Source organism: Protopterus annectens, chromosome 9.part0 (assembly GCF_019279795.1).
Source record: "Protopterus annectens isolate FY-2018-M chromosome 9.part0, PAN1.0, whole genome shotgun sequence".
Lineage (NCBI taxonomy): Eukaryota > Metazoa > Chordata > Ceratodontiformes > Protopteridae > Protopterus > Protopterus annectens.
In genome coordinates this window covers 714,885,091-714,908,282 of record NC_056743.1, presented here as the reverse complement: position 1 = coordinate 714,908,282, position 23,192 = coordinate 714,885,091, and the positions used below count along the sequence as shown (strand labels likewise).

General features: G+C 36.6%; 1 protein-coding gene across 1 annotated transcript in view; it reads left to right on the top strand.

Moving 5' to 3' along the window:
- The window catches only part of LUZP2 (leucine zipper protein 2), a 4,367,081-nt gene that overhangs the window by 714,154 nt on the left and 3,629,735 nt on the right, over positions 1-23,192 (top strand). The window lies entirely within an intron of this gene.

Genomic DNA, 23,192 nt, shown 5'->3' with positions numbered 1-23,192 from the left:
ACATGAAGCCTGAGGTGAGGGTATGATTAAACATAACACTTAGGTGAGCTACTAATTGATCTCTCTCTATTTGAGTTGCAGTCAGGACTACATCTACGACATGACGTCAGGATTATTAAGCATTTTTCTGATGTAAGAAAGGTGCTTAAAATTTTTTTAAGCATCTTTTAGTACTGTTAAGCTCTAATCTTGCACCACAGCTTAACAGCAGTCAGCGTTAACTAGAACAGAAAAGTGGCGAGAAGTTAAAACAGCTTTAAAAGATGTAAAACCATTTGTCATCTCATAAAAAGTGACACTATTAACTGTCCAAAAGATTTTAAAGATATTTTTCCATGCAGAGGCACATTTCATTTTTGCCTGATGTCTGTGCAGTAGCAATATGGGTTTCTTGACTTCCAAACCAGCAAGAAACATTACATTATTGTGCTGTTCTTTCTTGGTCACTCCTAGTACATTGAGACACTTAAAGTTTTGTGGACTGCAAAGACTTGTGATCCGGTCTTCTCCAGTTATAATGTTTTACATGTTCTCAACTTGGATGTCAATACATGTCTCAGGCTTTCCATTGCTGTGCTGCCAAGATAAATTTCATGTTACCCATGTCTTGAAGACAAATTTGGTAATAGCTGGAGACCTGATGATTATTATCTTATTTCCTGATAAAAAGAAGGTAGAACAAAACACAAGGATAACGGATGTTATATTTTAAAAAAAGGACTGAATAATCAAGTTAATTATCACAAGTTAATGGTTTGTAATATTAAATCGACTATTTCAAATTGCAAATTTCTAATACCAATGCCAAAAGAAAAAAAAAATCAGTGTCACAGCCCACAGTATTTTGAACGCTAGGCACATTCATTTTTCTTAGTGAATCATCTTCAAATGTAATAGAATATAGTTCTTTGCACCCCAGTTTATTGACATCTGTACATTCACCCTCCTTAAAAAGACAGATTGTTTGCATTTTTGGCACACTATTTGGTTCTTAGGTACTATTGTGTTGTTGTTGCAGCACATCTCTTCCTGATTATCTGAAAAACTGTAAAAGTATTACTTGCATAGTGAAAAGGATTTTGTGTGTCATTGCAGTGCAGCTAATGGTGGTATGCCCTCGTTTGATATAAGTAATGCATTTTTGAAGTGATAAGCTGTCATGCTTCAACATTTTTCATCAATGTTAAAAATATGCTACTTAGGTGATATTACATAGCAGTGTTTTATAGTAATATTTTACTATCTCAACTTGTGTTTTGCTGTACTCCTTTCTTGAGTTGTCATTTGCCCTAGTTATCTATCACCTAACCCTGGACATTTTTTTTACCTTACTCTTTAAGTAATTTGCCAGATGTTCCTCTTAATGAAGTAGGGCTTTAATAGTCTCAGTGGTAGAAATGTCTATCTTTATCACTGTGCAATTAAAATAGAATAGTACTGCAGGGTTTATAGTTTCTAGGCTAAGGTAATTTGTTGATCCATATTTGACCTGCATCTATTTGGTTTAGAGGATAACCACTCGCTGACCTCATGCTTCTGTGAAGTTTCCTTATGCTGGCATGTATGGCTTTTGCCACTTTACTGCCGAGTGGTGCTCCCTCCCTGCGAAACCCATTTCATCTACTATAGTTACTTGTGAGTGTGCACTTAGCACTAAAATATTTATAACTATGCATTTTTTACACTTGGCTACTAATGTGGCATGCTTAGTAATGAGATGGTAAGCATGGTAATTTGGGCATTAATACTTAAATGAAACCCTGGAAGAATATCTTTCTTACACAATATCTTCTTGAAGAGTAAAATGTACTCTGATTCCACTCCTGTTTTTTCTGTGATACTAAGAAAAACTACTAAAGAATTGTCTCTTCTCTCTTCACTTCCCTTTTTTTTCAGGACCATGAATTGTAAGGGAAGATGGAAAGATTCTGTTTTAAAATGACATCCTAGAAAATACAGCATTATTATAGTCATAAAGTGCAGATTTTAATCCATATGAAACTTTGTATGTCGCAGGGTGACCAAATTGAAAGCTAATTACTGAAAAGCAGATGTTTCCCCTTATACTTAAACCATTGCTCATTCAGGGAACAAGAGTGAGGCATACTGTTTTGGAAAATAATCCATATTTTGTAGCCTGAATGTACTTATTAATTGCTTCTTGTTCCAACAATACTAACCTTTGGTCAGCAAAATGATCCTTTGATAATTAGAAAAGGACACTATGTCCTCTTACTCTTGAGTCCCAGCACTTCATGATTTTACCGATAAAGCACTGAAAGACTGTTATGAACAAATCCCATGTTAACCTATTAACGCATGTTTATTTTTACTCTGTTCTGATGCAGAGAAAGGGCTTGCTTTACCTTTTCTCGCTTCAGTCCAGCGTTTAATGAAATGTAACTATCTTTGACATTTGTGAGATGGTGTGCACTGTCCTATTTTCATATCCAGCACCAGAATTCAAGCTAATGAGGGATATCTTTCACTGGTGCCAACAAAGTCAGCTTATTGTATATAGATCATATGGTTTATACATCTGAATGTATAAAGCACAGTTTTAAAGCAGTTAAGTATGTGGTTTATTTAGAAAACAGCATGCTCACAGTTTAAAGTTAAATTATACCATGAGGGGAAAAAATAAACAGTTTGAAAAAAGCAAGACTTCTTATTTCAGGTTTGCTAGTATAGCACTTACCAGCATCTTGCAAAGGTTTATTTAACACTTGGACAGCAGAAGGTTTTGTTTTAATTAAATGCAAAATATATGTAGACATTTCAACTATGATGAGTCATAACTGATTTTTATACAGAAAAATAGCACTTCTGTTCTTTCTGATTGTTTGACATTCTCCTGATAGGCTGAATAGTCTAGCTGAAATGTCTTGACATTCAGCACAGTGCTGAAATGCAAACACTAATTTAACAGGAAATTTTCATTACTGTTCTAACTGGGTGGGTGAGCTTAGACAGCAGTTTGTTTGCCTTATCTCCTGCTTTAACTTAATCACATTGTGAGACAGTCCTGAATATTCTTAAGAGTACAACAACAATTATACAATGATAGCTCATTACTGTTCAAAAACGAGCATGCTTATTGTACAGACCAACCAGAGTGCCCATTGTAAATCGAGCATATACGGATAGAAAAACATCCGGTTCCTGAAGTACCATTCTATTTGTGTACGGTACGTAGGCATACAACTCAGCTGTCCAGGTTTCACACTATGTCCAGATTTTTTCCTCATAAAATTTCTGGTTTTTCAACAAATCACTGAGGAGCAAAATCAGTAAAGAATGCACATATTTGAGTATAGACTTCATATCCTTCAGGTAATGCACACTAACACAAATCCTGTTATTCTAGCAGCTTTCTAAGTTTATATGAGCAACTTTAACGATATATCCCTATGTTGGAGCCTTTGTCCCCCATTATTTAAGGCTTTGTCTAAACTATTTTATAGTTTGAAAAAAAGCAACAGAGATTTCCTTTTCTCTGTAGCTTGTTTTCAGTTGTACTGATGTGCTGTGCAAGCAGAAGAATGCAAGTCCAATATGTATGAGCACTACATCAACAGTGGACGAACGCGGAAAGAACACAGAGGGACACTACTGCATTGTTAAAGACATTATTTAAGAAAGGTAAGCAACTTCTTAAATAATGTTGTTGTGTAATAGCCAATAACCAGGGTATATGAGGATTTACCCACAGTTGGCTTTAATTACTCAGGCTTCACCACTCGTGATCAGACCATACCAACTGTGGCTAATTTCTCATGCATCTAAACCCACTAGTTTGTTATAGCTTAATTGATTGTTAAACATTTGTAAAGTTAGTTTGGGCACAACATTTTTATTTATAGGTTCATAGGAAGTTACTAGGCTAATCACCCTAGAGCCATTACAAGCCTATCCATGTAATACCCATATTTCCTCATTGACCATTGTTAGTGGTTTGATTGTTTGCACATCAAATCTATGATCCGCACTGGCTGCCCCTGTTCATAAGGGACATAGGTGCCACCCCAGGGGTAAATTTACAGTCTCCTATCCATTTGTCCAGGTTGTGCTTAAATACGGTCATTGAGGAGCTCAGCTTAATGTGAATTGGCAGTTTATTCCAGAGTAACAGCAGTCTCTGGGAGATCCATCTGTCTTTCCCCGCATGTTTTGTTTAAGTCACAAGCTAGGTTGAGATCTCTGGAGTGAGTGACTTTTGTCCCATTTGATTTGCAGACATACAGCATTTCCCTTAGGGCAGGGTTTACTGTAGGTTAGGCACAGATCATCTCTTGGAGTTATTGAGTTCTCTTGGTTAGGAATCTGTGTTCTCTCCAGGTATTGCAGGTGTCTGGTGAGGTACATGCAAAAGGAAGCATTGTTCTCTCTTAGTGGTCTGATGAGGCTGGAGTATAGAGGAGTTATAACATCCTTGGACTTGGATGTGATGCCCTTACTTATGAGTTGTGCATTGTAAAAGACTTTCCTTAACACTGTAGAAACATGGTGATTGAAGTTTACTGTGCTGTCAGCTTGTGTTCCCAAGTGACAAGCCACTGTGTTCGAGCTTGGGGGTGGGTGCTGCCTATATTGTAATTTGCTGGATCAACCTCTTTCTCAAAGTGAGCAATGATGCACTTTTTTGCATGTAGTTTTAGACAGTGGTTTTGGCACCAATCATTTGTCTGTGTTAACCCCTCCTGTAATATTCTAATATCTTTAGGGGACGCTGTGATTGCTCCCATTTTGCAGTCATTTGTGAACTTGGTAAGCTACAGGCCATCTACTTTCACCTGGACTTATGAGAACTAGATTCCAAAGAGTAGAGGGCCCAGCACAGAACCCTGTGGTACCCCACTGTTAAATGTTATACTAGTGGAGGTGGACTCCCCAACTGTGATGGTATGGGTTCTGCCTGTGAGCCAGTTGGCTACGCATCTAGTGACCTATGGGTTGGTCCTCAGCTGAGAGTTTCTCAATGATAACTGAGTGAAGGATTGTCTCAAAAGCCTTGGCTATGTCAAGATAGGTGGTATATATTGCTCTGCCTTTGTACAGGGCTTTGGTGACATTCTTGAAAAGTTCTACCAGGTTTAGTAAGCATAATCTACCCATAAAGCCAAACCGTGCTGGGGTGAGAGTTTGAAGGTTGCCTAGGTCCTTGTTGATAAGGTTCATGATTCTTTCCATGGCCTTGCAAATTAAAAAAAAAAACACACCAAAATAATCCTCAAAAATTCTGGTTAGGCATTAATAACCTCCTACACACAGGCCGCTCAGGCACTCCTGCTCCCTTTAGGCTCTGATCACAACAATCCCATTCAAATAGCCAACTCTTTTAACACTTTTTTCACAGAAAACATTCACTCTCTAGCCAACCAACTATCTCCTAACTCCACATCCTCTACACCTGCCATCTCCTATAGCCCCCCTCTATTTCATTTTCAACCAGTTCCCACATCCCTTGTCTATAACCTTATTCAGAAACTTAAACCCACCACTCTTTATACTACATGCAGAATACCTGCAAAAAGCAGCAAAACCCATAGCCTACCCTATATCTATCCTCATCAATAGAACTATTTTGGAAGGAACTATCCCATCTATCTGAAAAGTTTCTCACATTATCCCCCTACATAAAGGTGGTAATTCCAAAGAGTTTTCCAACTACAGGCCCATAGCCATATTTTATCCCCTTTGGCAAAAGTAATGGAGAAATGCATTCATAAACAACTTTTAAGCCACCTACTTGAAAATAATTTATTAGCCACCTGCCAACATGGCTTCAGACCATTTCATAGCACCACCTCTGCTCTCTTATCCTTTACTGACTGCATTAATAGAAATCGTAATAATGAGACACTATCCTCAGCCCTCTTTATTGATTTGTCAAAAGCCTTTGACATGGTTAACCACCACCTCCTCATAAACGCACTTAAAAACCTGTCATTGGATGCTCCTGCCATACAATGGTTCCAATCCTACTTAAATAAAAGGCAACAGGCTGTACTATGGGCAAATACCTTATCTTCCCACCTCCCAGTTGCCATAGGTGTCCCTCAAGGCTCGATATTGGGTCCTCTCCTCCTCTCCATCTTCACAAATGACCTCCAATCTGTAATTCCTCAAGCTACCTGTATCCAATATGCAGACAACTCCACACTTATATGCTCAGCCACTTCCTCATCAGAACTTCAGTCCCTAACCCAAAACACCATTAGCATAGTTGAAAATTGGCTTCTACACTGAAGTCTTATCTTGAACCCTAAAATAACAAAAATGCTACTATTCACCCCTACCCATAGAGCCTCCCCACTTAACTTTACTGTTACTTCTAGCAATGGAACAATAATATCTCTTGATCCTACTATAAAACTACTTGGGGTACTTATTGATAATAACCTCACCTTTGAGCCTCACATTAATAACACTATAAAAACACTGAACAAAAAATTAGGTTCCCACTACAGAATCAAAACCTTTCTGACTCCACTAGCCAAGACAACTATAGCCCGTACCCACCTCATCTCCACCCTACTATATGCCTCTCCTATCTATACTAAATTATATAAAAGCAACCTGAATACACTGTCTACCTCCTACAACAATATTGCCAGATTTGCAGCTGGGTCCTCCTATAGGACCCATCATTGTATCAATCTGAATCAAGTAGGCTGGTTAGAATTGCCAAATCTAATACTTTTCAACCAACTAACAATAGTCCATAAGATCCTGTATCAACCTACAAATACACCAATACTCAATACCCTAATCACCCCCTATAATAATCTCAAAACCCTACGCTCATCTAACAAATTACTTGTACAAATGGCTAAATCCAATAATTCAGCTGGTGACGCATTGTTCCCCAATATAGTGGGAAAAACCTGAAACAGCCTCCCTAATCACCTAACCTCCCCAGCCTCAGCTAACCTATTTAAATGCAAACTAAAACCCTACCTTAAATCACACTGGTTATGCCCCTGTGTCTACCCAGACTAACTACCAAACCCTTCCCTCAACACCTATCTTCTCATGAGTATAATCTTGTGTCTTCTCTATTGATAATAAAGTTAATGTGACTATACAGCGGACTAATGTCCTGTACATATTTTGAATGGTTATCCATAGCCATCTTACACTAGGACTTCTGGTGAGACTTTACATAATAAGAGTGTCCTTGTACATACTTTGTATGAATATCCATTGCTGTTAGACACTAGCATTTTTGTGTGACATTTGTGTGTGTGACTTTAAAATTAATAGTCAAAACAAAAAATAACAAACCTCCCAAATGAGTGAAGCACTCCTGTAGCGACCACGTAGCAATATAGAAAAACAAATCCAGGAGTGCACCAATGCTGAATCCAAAAAAGTTCACCAAAGAGCTTAGAATAAAATCCTTTATTCAAAATGAAATGCCTAGGACGATAGTAAGCGCTTTCACGTTTAGTAACGCTTCATCAGACTTTGATAGCATACTAGTACAACTCAAACATTTTATAGCCTGATGTCACACCCATCATTAAATAATTATCAATTAACATACTAAAACAATGATTAAAAAGCACATTACATATGCTAATTTACAATTCATACACCTACAATGAATTTCAGGACATTAATGAGTTATCTTTATAAACCATTTATATTAAAATTATATATAACATAATGTAGAGCAATATAAATAAATAAGCAAAGACATCTAATGTTTAAAAGACCTGGCTGCTAAAAATGGTTTTAAACTAATTCAACCCATACTGATGTGCCTGTAGTCTCAAAATCCATTTGCTCTCCACTTCTTCTGTGCGATTTTTTATATTACCTAACCTGCTCGTCCTTTTGACTGTTTCTAAAACTCTAAACTTAAAGTGATGTTGAGATCCATTATCTATTATGTGTTTAGCCAATGCATTATTTGTGTTCTCTTTGTTGATTGCATAAATGTGTTCCCTTATCCGCTCTCGAAGGGTTCTATTTGTTTTACCTACATAGTATTTCTGACACATTGCACACTGTGCAAGATATATCAAATCCCTCGTTTTGCAATCAGTATAAAAGGAGAAAGTATATACGCGACCAGAATGCGGATGCCTAAATGTTTTATCGTCAGCTATATAGGTGCATTGATTACATGACCGACAAGGGAATGTCCCTTTCCTTTGGGATGCTTTAGTGTGTAAATCCGTCCTCTCATAACATAGGAGAGTCTCTTAAGAGATTTCATATTCTTATAGGCTATCCTAGGTCTATCTTCCACTAGGGAACTAATTCTGTCATCCATTTGTAGGAATTTCCAATTTTTGGTAATAATCCTATTGATCTGGTTATTCCTATTGGTATATGGAATAACAAGCCTCTGTGTCTGAGGACGAGTCTTTTTTGATGTCTTTGGATCTAACACAGATCTCCCATATAAGAAAGGTCTACCCTTCCCAGTCCTGAGATCGGTGTTCATTTCTAGGGTAGTTTGTATATTGCCTCTATTATATCCCCTATACAAAGTCACTTATTACTTTGTCCTGATGCTTGGCAAAGGTCACATCATCTGTTGTGAGCTTTGACACTCTAATTATCTGATTCGATACAATGTTTGAATGAACATGTTTTGGATGCATGCTGGTACGATGTAAAAAGCCATTTCTCCAGCATGGTTTCCTAAACAACTCTGTATGTAACCCATTTGCCTCTTTTGATATTCTAACATCCAAAAATTCAATGCTAGTATTTGAACTCCCACATTAGAATTCGAGAAAGTTTGTAGTCTCATTCAAATAGCTAGTAAACTCATCTAGTTGCACTTCATTACCTCCCCATACGACAAAAATATCGTCAACAAAACGAGCATAAAATAATACATATTTATGGAATAGCATGTTGGTCAAAACATATAATTCCTCCCAATAATAATAATGCATTGGCTAAACACATAATAGACAATGGATCTCAACATCACTTTAAGTTTAGAGTTTTAGAAACAGTCAAAAGGACGAGCAGGTTAGGTAATATAAAAAATCGCACAGAAGAAGTGGAGAGCAAATGGATTTTGAGACTACAGGCACATCAGTATGGGTTGAATGAGAGAATTAGTTTAAAACCATTTTTAGCAGCCAGGTCTTTTAAACATTAGATGTCTTTGCTTATTTATTTATATTGCTCTACATTATGTTATATATAATTTTAATATAAATGGTTTATAAAGATAACTCATTAATGTCCTGAAATTCATTGTAGGTGTATGAATTGTAAATTAGCATATGTAATGTGCTTTTTAATCATTGTTTTAGTATGTTAATTGATAATTATTTAATGATGGGCGTGACATCAGGCTATAAAATGTTTGAGTTGTACTAGTATGCTATCAAAGTCTGATGAAGCGTTACTAAACGTGAAAGCGCTTACTATCGTCCTAGGCATTTCGTTTTGAATAAAGGATTTTATTCTAAGCTCTTTGGTGAACTTTTTTGGATTCAGCATTGGTGCACTCCCGGATTTGTTTTTCTATATTAAAATTAATAGTGTCTTTGACCTATTTTATCAGGAATATCCAAAACTGTTTTCACTTGGATTTTTTCGTATTCAAATGCTAAATCCTATGAAATGTAATGTATGCCTAAGCTTTGTAATGTACCAATGCCTTTGTATATACCATTGTGTTTATAAACATTTTGATGTAAGTGGAGCTTTTCTCCCCGGGCCTCCACTGAAAATTGACATATATCCAGTTGGACTAGCCCGGTCAACAAATGTAAAATAAATAAAATAAAAATAAAAAGGCTGGTTAGGTTTATGGGTCTGTAGTTTCCAGGGTCAGTTGATGGACCCCCTTTGTGCACGGGGATCACAGTTGCTGTTTACCCTGCTGAGAAAAAGCCAGTGCTCAGGCTATGGTTAAAGAGTGCCAAGTGGATCCACTAGGTCATGTTTTAGATTGTTTAGTAAGCAGTCTGGGATGTTATCTGGTCCCATAGAGGCCATATTTTGGCCTTGGAGAGTGTAGATGTGACTTCTTATTTGAGATACTGGGGAGAGGACAGGTGTCAGGTATGCTTTTAGGGTATGGCTAGTGGGGGCAGGCAGGTGAAGTTTGCAACAAACCTGTCCGCTAACAGGTTGGCAATTTCCTCAAGGTCATTGTGAGTGGTACCATCTTCTATGAGTTCAGCACATAGCTGGATACTGCCTTTTAGATTTAGGATGTAACTTAAGAAAGCCTTCTGACTGTTTTAGCTAGGGAAGCTAATTTAGCCTCATAACTAGCTTTAGAAGGCTTTACTAGATATCTGATTTGCTTGTTCAAGCAGTGAAGGGGATTCTTTCTCTGCTGACCAAGTTCCCTGTTCCTGAATACCAGTTTCTTCCTTTTATTATATAACCTGTTTATACTCAAGGTCCACCAGGGTGGCTTGTTTTAATGGGAGGATTTGGTTAGGTACAACAGAGTCAATACAGTTGTTTTAGTGGTTATACAGAACTTTTGTGTACCCTTTGTATAGGATTCATTGTTGGCTGTGTTAGCAGGGGGTTTGAAACATTTCAAACCATCACTTTGGCTATAGTTTGTTTTGGATACGTTTCTCATTTTTATTGCTCCAGTAGAGGTGTAAGATCTGATTGTTACTTTGAATGAGACAGATTAATGGTCTGACCTTATTAGGGAGGGCAGAACACAGGGGGTTGTGCAGTGACCCCCATATTGGTAAGTACTAAGTCCATAAATATTGAACCCCTTGCGAGGGTGCAGACTAACTGTTCCAGAGCATTTGTATTTAAGTCCAGGAACTACAGGTGATTGTGCTTGAGTACTTTGCCCACTTCATAGAAGGATAGTTGAAATCTCCCATGGCCAAGGTGTTTGGCTGTTTAGTGAGTGACTCAAGCAAGTCCACGTAGGCAGTGTGCTTATCATGGTTCATGCTGGGGTATCTGTAGCTATCAATGATGTAGTAGGGTGTTTTACCTGTAGTTGTTTGGACTTGGAGTAACTCAAGAGAGTTGTACTTTTTAACCAGTCTTGAGGTGTATTTGGATTTAATGAAGATGCATATGCCATCACCTTTGGTTCTCTCAAGCTCATTTTTAGGTCTGAACATGTGGAAAGCATTGCATCCTTGCATGGCAGAGGTGCTGTCTGAAATCTTGAACCAAGTCTCGGTGACTGCACAGATGTCATCATCATCCAGTGTGAGGAGAGCTTCCAGGGAGTGCAGTTTCCTGTTTAGATGCCTTACATTAAGCAGCATAGCCTTGAGTTTGTCTGTAGTAGATCTTTTTATGTCAGAACATCTGTTGTGGTATTGCCTAAAAAAGGCACTGTGGGGGAGGCAAGCATCTTTGTCAGTATTTAAAAGTCTAGAGGAGACCGGTGAAGACCATCTCTGGCAAAGCAGTGTAGTCTGTCGCCCATGCCTTCCCAGGATGACAGATACTAGAAACCCATGGATTGACATCAGAAGCTACGCCAATTGTTGAAGTCAATCATTTTTTGTTTATATTGTGGCATCATCCTGGATGAAGGTAAAATTGTGCTTAGGGCTAGGGACATACCTGCCTGGGACACATAATCTGAGAGTTCAGTCATGTCTCTCTCCATATAGTCTAGGGAGGAACATCTCAAGTCATTCACCTTAACATGTACTATGACAGAGTCATAATGGTAATTGTTGTCAAGTGACTTTGGTGCGTGCATGATTTGATGGATCCTGACACCTGACAGGCAGCCAACTGAGATCTTCTCCTTGTACAGCCTGGTGGGGGGGGGGGGGGGGGGCGGGCAATTGTGTGTCGCAGTATGGAATCTCCTATGACCATGATATTTGGTTTTTAGATATTCTGCCTTGAGGGCTTATTCACTGAGACACTGGTGTGAGTGTTCTGTACTAGATTTTGGTCATGCTGTAGTATATGAGAGTTGTTTGTGCTTGGGAAGTCTCTGTCTTTTGGTAGGCTCTTGGTGAGTACCTCCACGTATGTGAGTTTGTCTTGTGACTTTATCTTGTATGAGAGGAGAGGTGGGAGTGCTGATTGCCTGTTTGTCTTGTTTATTGTTACGTGAGAGGATTGATTCCAGTTTTCTTACTATAGTTGCATCTCTCACATACTGTATTTGTTTGCTGTAGGAGCAAATGGCTGTCAGTATACATGAGGCAATTACTATGTCAGTTGTCCGGTTGGTTTGAGAAATATTGGGAAACTGACTGTCCATTGCAGCAGGTGATATGATAAATATTGTTAGTGGGTGAGCAAGTTAGATCAGCTTTTGCTCTACGGTTAGCAAGGGGGCTAGTTCTGTTGAGGATTAGGGATAAAAAAGTGTGGCGATGCTGCTCAGTGCTCAGATGAGTTGACTGCAGTGCAGTAGAGAAGCCTGGAGGAGGGGGGGATCCACTGACTGTTCTCTAGGGAATAAGCTGCATCTAGGTGTTTGCATCTCTACAGTATGCTACTAAACCCTGTTGTGCAGTGCGCAGTTGCACACAAAAGTAAGGCTTAAATACAAGCAAATTTAAATAGTTTTAGCACACTACCAATAGGAAAGCCCCACACAGAGTCTTCCCAACTCAAATGGGCCCTGAGCTCTACACTTTTGCCACACAGGTGCAGGGAGGCCCTCTTAATGTAAGATGGCTAGTTTTGGTGCTCAAGTGATACCAGTCTAGACTCAGCAAGTCTGAATCTAGACTATGCTATTTAAGGCAAAAGTAGCAATGGTACAAACTGCAGAATGAAGTAGTCACAGCAGCAAACCATGAAAATGAAGCTGCAGTTCAACAAAATACAGTTCACAAAGTACAATATAATCTTAAATTATACTTGTTTTTAGAAGATTTCAGCCTTGGATTTCTGTTCAGATGCACTCCAGACCTCTAACTAAGAATGCTACGCACTGAGCAGCTCTAGCATCTGTTTTATAAATCTAAACATGACATTGCAATGGTTTCTTTATCTAAAGCTGCTTCTGCTAAACAGATTGCCAATTCTAATCCCATTCTTTCTGGCAAGGATGGGAAAGCTTTTGACAAACTTCTAAGGAAAGTCCATCATTCTGCCACTTTAACTTTTGGAATTTTGAACTGTCCGCCTCAGATGTCACTTTCTGCATCTCTCTTTTGAATACATACAAAAGCTAGCAGTTAACTTCTCTTCTTAGGTGAAAAAAGTCATTCAGAGAATTCATCTGATTTCTGATTATGCTGTTAAATGATCTTTAAAATATTCCCATGACACTGCTGACCCTGACTCCAGAGCTGCTGCTTCGGAGACTGTCATGAAATTTGTTTGGTTATGTTTTCAAAGTTTACCAGAATGTTAAGACTAAAATTTTAAATTCTCTCCAGGACAAGGAATTTCTCATCAGCCCTTCTGCAGCTGAGGTTCTGAAGAGATTTGATGAGAGGGTAAAGCTGATTCAAGGGCTAACCCATATCTTCCCTTTTTTAATCAAATGACAATTTTCTTCCCATCTCAACTCCCTTTTTTAAAAAGGAATTAAATTGGCAATGTGCCAGCAAACAGGATTTAATAAAGCAAAGGCAGGGAAGCTCCAAAAAGAAAGGGAAAGACGATCAGCATCAAGGACTGTCAAAAATAAGTAGTTCAGAATGCCCCCCACCACCACCACCACCATGCGATCTCTACCTTTTTCTGAGTCTGGATCTTCCCTTGTGGCAAGGAATATTTCAGACACTGGAATTCTGAAAGTTAATTATCTGCGGTTGAGTTGGCAGTGGCTATAGATACCTCCTTTGTAAGGGATTCCGCCTTGCTGAGTAAACCAAATATCTCTTTTTCTTCCAGTTCTGGAGCACATTATTCCAGGGTGTCCCAGAACCAGTACCTTCTTGCCAGATGGGCAAAGGCTTTTAGCCAAGGATTTTTGTTATGCCAAAGAAAGAAAAAACTTTGATACCATTGCTAGATCTCTCCTCCTCCTCCTCTCAATGTTTGGGTCAACGTTTCAAAGTTAAAAATATTATTCCTTCAGATCCTGCAGTGTCTTATTTCATTTCTAACTTTCATGGTAAAGCTAGACTTACAAGTTGTATGCCATCACATTGCTACTGGCAAACATTTCAGATTTTCATTTCTAGATTTTTCTGAATCTGGTGCACATTATCAGTTCTTAGTCTTACCCTTGAGAATATCTACTGCTCCAAAGGGATTTACAAACTATAAAAATAGTGCATGGTATATAATTGTGAAAACATGGCACTTATAAACCATACTCAACCAAATCTCTTACTACTGTTCAGTGTTTTAATGGATGTGGTGGAGGTGGTGATGTGAACATTAAGACAGAAAAAAAGGAATTGAGATGGAGTCTGTCATTACAGGCAGATGTATATCCATGCCTGAATGATAAAATATCTCTTAGGCCAGTGTTGAAATTTCGTCCATTAAAACATTGAACAGTAGCAACAGATTTGGCTGAGTATGGTTTATATGTGCCACGATTTCACACTTGCATGCTGTGCACTATTTTTATACTTGCAATACTTTTAAGACAATTGATATGGTCTAGTTAGTCCATTTTCTCTGTGTGTGTGTGTGTGTGTGTATATATATATATATATATATATATATATATATATAATATATATTTGATATAGAATTCCGACTTTTATATTTTTTTATTAATAGGGGTTACTTTTACTCTACTAAATAATTTCCAGTTTTGGTGCACACAATACTGGTTGTGGTGCTGTACCTTTGTGCCTTGCTCGCTGTATATTTTGGGGTATCTCTGGCGGTTTGAGCACACCTTTGTGCTGTATGCACTCGTGTAGATGTGAAATGGCAGAGATGTATTTATTTATTGGGAGCCTTTATGAAGTTTGATTAAATAATATATATTTCTATTAAGAATGAAATGGAATATGTTGAGATGTTGATGGGCAGAATACATCAATGAAAATAATATGATCAAGAGCTCTTGGTATATTTTGGTGGTTGTATGAGAATGGAATGGGAGTTGCATTGCTTTGGTGTGCCTCAGTTTGCATGGTGACACCACGTGGCTCTGCAGTGTGTGGGCTTTGTTGGTGCAGTGCTCCACTTGTTACTGAGACACTCAAAAGTGTGCATTTAGTTATTTTTATTTAGCTAGAGTTTAACTGATGACAATCTAATAGAAATAGTTGTTTTGTGCAGATGTTGAACCCTGCACTTTGTATCTGTGGAGCTGAAGCACGAACCATTGTGCCAATTTTCAAAATGATCTTTTGACCTGCTTATAGTAAATTACATAGAAGGGTATGTATATTTAAATGACGTGTTAACAGCTGTTTTGCTATTAGATTTTGAAGAGAAAACCAATTGTTTATTGGTTGTTAGCTGGTTTCTTCCTTGGACACATATTGTTACAGCATATGTATGGCAACCGTGAATTTTATTGGTGTACAAATGACCTCCTCTATTTTTGTTGGTTGTTGGCCTGATTTAAAACTCAAAATTTGTAAAAGATGCTGTTTTTTGATGGTATTTGATTTGGTTGTTCAGTAACATGGATTGGTCAATAATTACTGTATAAGAAGATGGTTTGCTAGGTTCTGAAATGGTCTGAAGAAGCAGCATTTTGTTGCTGTGAAAGCACTAACCTTTTTATTTTTTGCATCAATAAATTTACATGAGGTGTTTAGCTGTGGTGATCAGAGTCTGGAATTTCTTCTCTCTGTTTCTGGGCATTTTCAACCTTTGCCTGATCTGCAACTCTTTGGCCCTTCATAAAGCCTTAAATTAACTCAGGTGTCATGATCTTTTCAAGATGTTACCAATAGCACTATATAGCTGTGGTGCATAAACAAGCGGTACCAGATCTTAACCCCCTGCAGATTTATTACGATAAGCATGTGAGGTAACAACTCAGCTCATTTTAACTAATCAGGCTTTATACATTCTATTAGAACGAAACATTGTAGCAGACAGTCTAAGCAGAACCAGGACAGATCCTCAGGAATGGAAACCTTAACAAAGGAGTACCTCAAATAAATCTGTTTGCCTCCTTTCAAAACAGACAGCTGAAGAAATTTGATTCCAAGATCCTAACAATGAGGATTGGAAGACCAGGCTTTCTCATTCCTGTGGATAGGCATGCTCTTTTTTGATTTTTCAACCTTGCCACTGGTATTCAGGGTTCTTTTAACGATAAAGAAGGTCTCCCTCAATGATTGTGGTGTTGACTCCCTTTTAGCCCAGTCAACAGTGGTTCTCCTTTATTTTGAAATTGGCCAAGGACAATTACCTCCAGCTTCCTCAGACTGGATTTACTCTCACAAGGCACAGGTTGCTTGATGTACCTCATCCTGAAAACTCTTCAATTGACTGCCTAATTGATATAATTTATTTTAGGCTCCTTTTTCTGAGGAGATTCAACAGATACTGAAGGAGGATAAACAAATGCTAGTAGGAAATCATATATGCCAGTGGAAAAGATTTTCTTGTTGGTGCCATCTCATGAACCAGAATGCTTTCAACACGCACATGCCTTTGGTTCTTTACTTGTGTGACTTGTTCTTGGCCTTTCTTTATTCTTCCTTCAAGAATCATCTGTCAGCCATTTCTGTTTGTTGGCCCTTGGATATCCCCTTTCTTCCTGTCCTTAAGTGAAGCAGCATTAGAAAGGGCCTTTACATATTCACTCACTCAGGAAACTGGGGTCTCCTATTCAGGATCTTAACTTTGTACTTGAAAAGCTAGCTCTTATTCCATCTTATCCAGTGTATCAGGCTGATTTGAAGGTCATAACATGGAAGACTGTATTACTAATTGCACTGAATTCTGCAAGAAGGGCATCCAAGTTACAAACCTGGATGCCAGAGCACTCAACTGTCCAGATTTCCACAGAATATACAGATTTATGCCTCATATTTTTGGTCTGTTCCTCATAAAAAATTCTAGTTTTCTGGCTAATTGCCAAGGATTTAAGTCACTAAATCATGACATACATTTCAGTTTCAGACTTCACATCCTTCAGAAAATGCATGCTAACACAAATAATAATATTCTAGCAAATTTTTAAGTTTATAAAACCAATATTCAAAATCTACTCCTATTCTTTGGCCTTTGTTCCTCCCATTATTTTAGGCTTTGTCCACATTTCTTCCACTAGGAGGTTGAGAGGTATGCCTGATGCTGAGTCAGTCCTGCTTCATTGTTCACAGGAACAGATTTTCTTTGAGAATAAATCCTTGTTTCAAATTTTTCATTGAGCCCATCTATTCATCTCTCTGTCTACTTTCCAGAAAACTAAAACAAAGGAGAAAGAATTATTCATACTGTGGATGTCCACAGGCAGCATAGATACTAATTAGACAGAACTTAGTCATTTAGGAAATCTGGTCAGCTGATTGTCTGCTATGAAGGTAAAAGAAAAGGGCAGCCATTGGCAAAGTAGACAGTTCTGAGATGGTTGTCTTATGCTATTTCTGTTATTCTCACCATAACAGTTGCTTATCTACTGTAGAAATGGGGAGGGGATATCTAAAAAAGGCTATACTGAATATTTCCCAGTGTTGCCTCATTCCATTATTTCTGTGTGACTGTGTTCACAGCCGAAGGCATTACTAAATGGTTTGTGTGGATGCACATGTTACATTTAGGCTACACTTTCACTACAGTGAGCAGCTTTTTAGGTAGACTTCAACTGTATCACATTCATACCTCTCAACTGTTCAGATTTTCTAAGAATATACAGCTTTTTCTCTCATATTTTTAGTCCATTCTTCATAAAGTTTGTGGTTTCCTGGCTAACTGAGGATTGATGACATTAAATGATGGTAGACATTTGAGTTTGTCTTAATGTTCTTCAGTGAATATATAATAATGCAAAATATGTTCTAACAACTTTCTGCATTCATAGGAGCAATAATTAAAATCTGTGCCTATTTTTGGACATTTGTTCCTCCATTATTATTGGCTTTGTCCATTTTTCTTGGACTAAGAGGTTGAGATATGATCAGTCTTTACTTCCTTGTGTGGTGAAGTGGCAGCAGACTGCCATGAAATCTGTGATTATATCCCCTGTTTCAGCCTAGAGCAAACTCTCTCTCTCCTGTCCTGAGCATTGATTTATTTTGGCTTCATTTGCATATATCTACAAAGAATTGTTCATTTAGGCATCACTTTAATAATAGGAAAGAAATGCTTTTGGTCATTTTTAAGCTCTTATACTTTTTCTGTGTGTCTAGAAAGAGCCTTCACTTCCATTACATACATAAAAATATTTCAAGCACAGGCATTAATGCCCTTCTAGCCTGCCAATATAACAAAACAGTTGTTCCCATAATAAGTGTCCAGACTGTTCTTAAAAATATCTAAGCTAGTACTTGCTTTAATGTAATTTGGCAGTCTGTTCCATACATCAGCTGCTCTCTGAGAACCAGTTAGTACATTTCTCATTCCTATAGAGTCTTCTGCATCAGTTGTCTAATGATTCTCTACTAGTTTTTGATAACCCCAAACATTTCCAGAGGTAGTTGTCTATAAATGCCATATATACCTGGATAAGATCTCCTCTAAGATTTATAAGCGACACTGTACAAGTTCAGAGCCCTGTGGGACACCCAGACTGCAACCAAAAATTTCACCTGTACAGTTGCTGTATGATACTCGCCATGTCCTATTTATAAGCCATGTAGCTATCTATCTTGTCAAGAGTACATTGATATCTAGTTATTTTAATTTACCGATCAGTGTTTTGTGTATGACCCTGTCAAATGCTGAAGTATATAAATAACATTGCAGCACAATTTTGCATTCTTAGCTGCTGTTATATTGTTATAGAGCATCCTGTTACAGGTGTTAATAGATCTATTTTTTAACATATGCATGCTGATATATGGTTTAAGTTCCACCCTAACCAATTCTGACAATAACCTATCCAATATTACTTTCTCCATTATTTTTCCACAACATGAAAATAGACTTAAGTGTCTATATGACTCTCAATTTGCCCTACTACCCTTTCCCTTAAATACAGGGAAAAGAGAATGCTGAGAAATGTCAACCTTGGACTTTGTGTAAGTCCATTTTTTTCAGCCACTCCATCAACCTATTAAGAGACCTGCATAAGTGGGTCCCAACATTTCAAACAGTTACCTTTTCAATTACCTGGGTCTGTGGCTAGACCAATCTCTCAACTTCGCTCTCCGTCTCAATAAAACCAGGGAAAAGGGTAAACGCACTCCTATTCAGGGCCAATAAAATGCCATTGTGTATCCAGATCAGCTGAGTAAAATCATCTTCCTCTCAAGTAGAGTACTGCCTTACATTGGTAACATCTTGCTTCTAGGACAGATACCACACACACATACAGTCAATCACCAGTAAAATTTGCAGGTTCATTACTCTCTCTCGTATGCATGAAAACCACTGCAAAACCCTATAAAAAGCAAAATGTGTGTTGGTCAACCAAAGACCTGACTTCCTGTTAGGCTCCCAACTATTCAAATGTATATGCAATCAAACATTCTCCAACTTAGCAGTTAAACTGATATAGTAACCCCCATCATAAAACCTCAGGAATTGTGACCATTCGGCTCCATTTCTTCTAGCCCCATAAACCAAATCACACTGCAGAGATCACTGCTTCTCTATTCTTCCTCCAGAAATCTGGTAATCTCGTCTCTTACCTCAAAGAAATATCATCATACCCTGTGTTCTAGATACAAGTGAAACACATCATCTGAAACTTAGTAAGCACCAGTGTTATACACGTGGTCAAATTACCAAATCACACCATATTTGCTCTCTTAACATTCTTGCTATGCATATCTCTAACTATATATCGCACCTTATTTGACTCTTACACATAGTGTATATAACCTGTTCATACTGCATAAGTTTATTTCAGCTTTAATCATCTGTGTAATGTAAGGAGTCTCTCATACTGGGTTCTTAACTCTACTTACCTTACTTTTATATTACTCTAACCCTGTTGTACAAAATGTATTTCATGGGCATTCTGTCTGTATATTCATTTCATTGCTGTATTTTCTGTGGGCTGGGACTGAAATTGGTCATTCATGGTCAGTGCTCTACCCCATGTAAAAATTCAAATAAGTAAATAACTCTACCTACTATCAACTGCTTACTGAATCATGATGTAGATGTAATGGGGATCTTCTGTGTTTTATATCTTCAGAATGACTTCAAAGCAATCTAGAGTTGTCTAATAGTAAATGTACAGTAATTACTCTAAAAAGTTTAATGCTGTTTGGTATACCACAGAAGTTGCAAACAATGCCAGCAGTTGCTGACCCATCAGGCACTTCTCTTCCTGTGTCAAGCAACAGAGGTATCTAGTCCTCTTATTTTTGACAACACTACACATTCCATGCACATACTGAGTCTCATATACATAAAGTACCAGCATGACTTAAAGTATCTTACAAGCTCTCTTATTAACTTCTTTTTTTTTTCAAAACAGGTTTATTGTTTTAACATATAAGAGAAATATCATAACAATTTTATACAAGTAATTAAAAATAGGTATTATAATATTCAACAAAACAACTAAAGTATTTACAAAGACATCCACTACAATCAGATCAATTAATTAAACTAAAATACCATGCTATTGAAATTAAAATTTTTTTAACAAATTTTGTAAATTATCCCATACAATATAATAAGATGTTTTTCTATTTGTTCTTGTCCTGATTGTGTTTATTTCCATATGGCACACTATATTCATAACATTTTTAAATTCATTGAATGAAGGAGGTGTATCTGAAATCCAATTTCTAGTTATTATTTTCCTAGCCACTGCTAGAATAGACCATAACAAGGGAAGCTTAACTTTTTTAACACTTTGAGGTACAGGTGTGTTGAATAATATAAGAGATTTAGAAATAATGAAATTATCTGTAAAAAGAGCCTGCACAAATTCATTAATTGACTTACAGTATTCTTTCAATTTTATACAGTCATAAAACATATGAGCCCAGTCAGCATTAATTTCTACATTACATCTCTTACATAAATTATCTTTATTATTTATTTTATTCATCATCAAAGGTGTATAAAAAGATCTATGTAAAAATTTCCATATATAAAGTCTCCAGACAATGGAAGACGTAGTTCTATAAGCAGATTCCAATATATATTGTTTATCTTGTTGATTTGGTGGGTCCCCATTAATAGAAGTGAAATAATTCCAGTACGAATCTACACTGTAAAAAGTTTCTTGTCTGATAATTTTATGTATGTATGAAAGTTTACCTTTATCAGAAACTTTGTTGTAAATTTAATATCAAGTAATCAATCAGTGTTGGAATAGATTATTTAACTGTTATAGACATTAGATCTATTTTATTAATGAGATGTTGTCTAAAGGTCTGAACCTCTAACCAGCAAGTTTCTCTTAGATCAAATTCTTGTTTTAAGAAATCTAGATTTTTAACTTTATTATCAGATATCAACTGATACCAGTACTTTAGATAATTATCTATAGCTAAATGAGTTCCTTCAGAAGTAGATGACAAAAGCATACCCTGAGTATACATTATAGGGAATACAATAAAATTCCATTCCCTATACTTAGGGTGCATGAATATAAAGTTACTATAACTAATAATAATATTTAATGGGTAACAAACCATATGTTTAGGTGTAATAGGTGAAGTACAAAATTCCTTTAGTAACCATAACATGGAGTTATTTACAATCATAGTTTTATGTGTTAAGGAGATTTTCATGAAGTGCATACTAATTAGCTCCCAATAATCTTTCCATTTTGTGACATATGACTGATCTATTAATAAAGTAATAACTTTTACAATAGAAGAGATAGTATATAAATTAAAGTCTGGAAAAGAAATACCCCCTTGAGACCAGCTATTAGTATGTTTCTTTAATGCAATCCTAGGTCTATTAGGTGCCCATAGGAAATTTAACATTAGTGTATTTAGTTTCTTGATAATTATTTTTGTAGGTGGAAGTATTATTGATTGTATTAAGTATAAAATCTTGGGGAATATTATCATTTTAATAATTGTAAGTCTCTCCTCCATAGTAAAAACATATTATTCCAGGTATTAAAAAGATTTTGTATATTAAGAAAACAGGTATTATAATTATTATATATAATAGATTTAATATCTTTAGATAGTATTATACCTAAATAAGTTATCTGACCTGAATTGGGTACATATTTAGTAAAATCACTAATGAGAATATTTTTTCGTGTATATATAGGTAGTATTTTAGTTTTTCTTCATTGAATATTAAACCAGAAATACTTTTAAAATTCATCATTTTATCAAATAGAGACTGTATAGAAGAATTAGATCCTGCTGATGTAATTAGAACATCATCTGAAAAAAGTTGAATTTTGGATGTTGTATTTTCATCTATTTCAAAACCCTCTATGTCAGTACTGTTTCTGATCAAATTAGCCCAAGGCTCCATTACTAAAGTGAATAATAGTGGAGAAAGTGGACATCCTTGTTTTGTACCTTTAAGAATGGGTATTTTTTGTGAAACATATGCTCCTACCTTAATATAAGCCAACGTTCCTTTGTATAAATGCTCAATTAGATTTACAAATGCATCTGAGAAGTTTGTGCACTTCATTAAGGTAAACAAATAGTCCCAACTTACTGAATCAAATGCTGAATTTATATCAAGACTAATAAGTGTTAAATCTTTCTTTTTCCTATTTGCAAAATCTATTAATGTTAAAGTTCTTCTTATATTATCAAAAGTATTTCTATTTACAATGAAGCCTGTCTGATCTATATCTATAATGCCGGGAATGATTGTCTTCAATCTATCAGCAAAGATACTCATAAACATTTTATAATCAACATTAAGTAATGAGATGGGCCGATATGAAGAACATCTAGTTGGATCTTTATTAGGTTTTAAAATTGGCGAAATAAATGTATATTGCCAAGATGGGGGGGTTATTAACTCAGTTTGGGCCAAAATAAAAACCTTATGTATTAATGAATATGCACTTTTAGAAAGGATTTTATATATCTCTGGTATAATACCATCATTACCCGGTGCTTTGTTTGATTTAAGCTTATTTATTTGTGTAATAACTTCTGTATATGAAATACTCTTGTCCAATAATTTAATCTGTTGTTTATTAAGCTTTTTATTCATGTTTGTGGTTATAAACTCCTTTATTTATCTAGTATTTCTGGTATACTAGAAACATTCTTCTTTTTCCTTAGAGAAAAGATTTC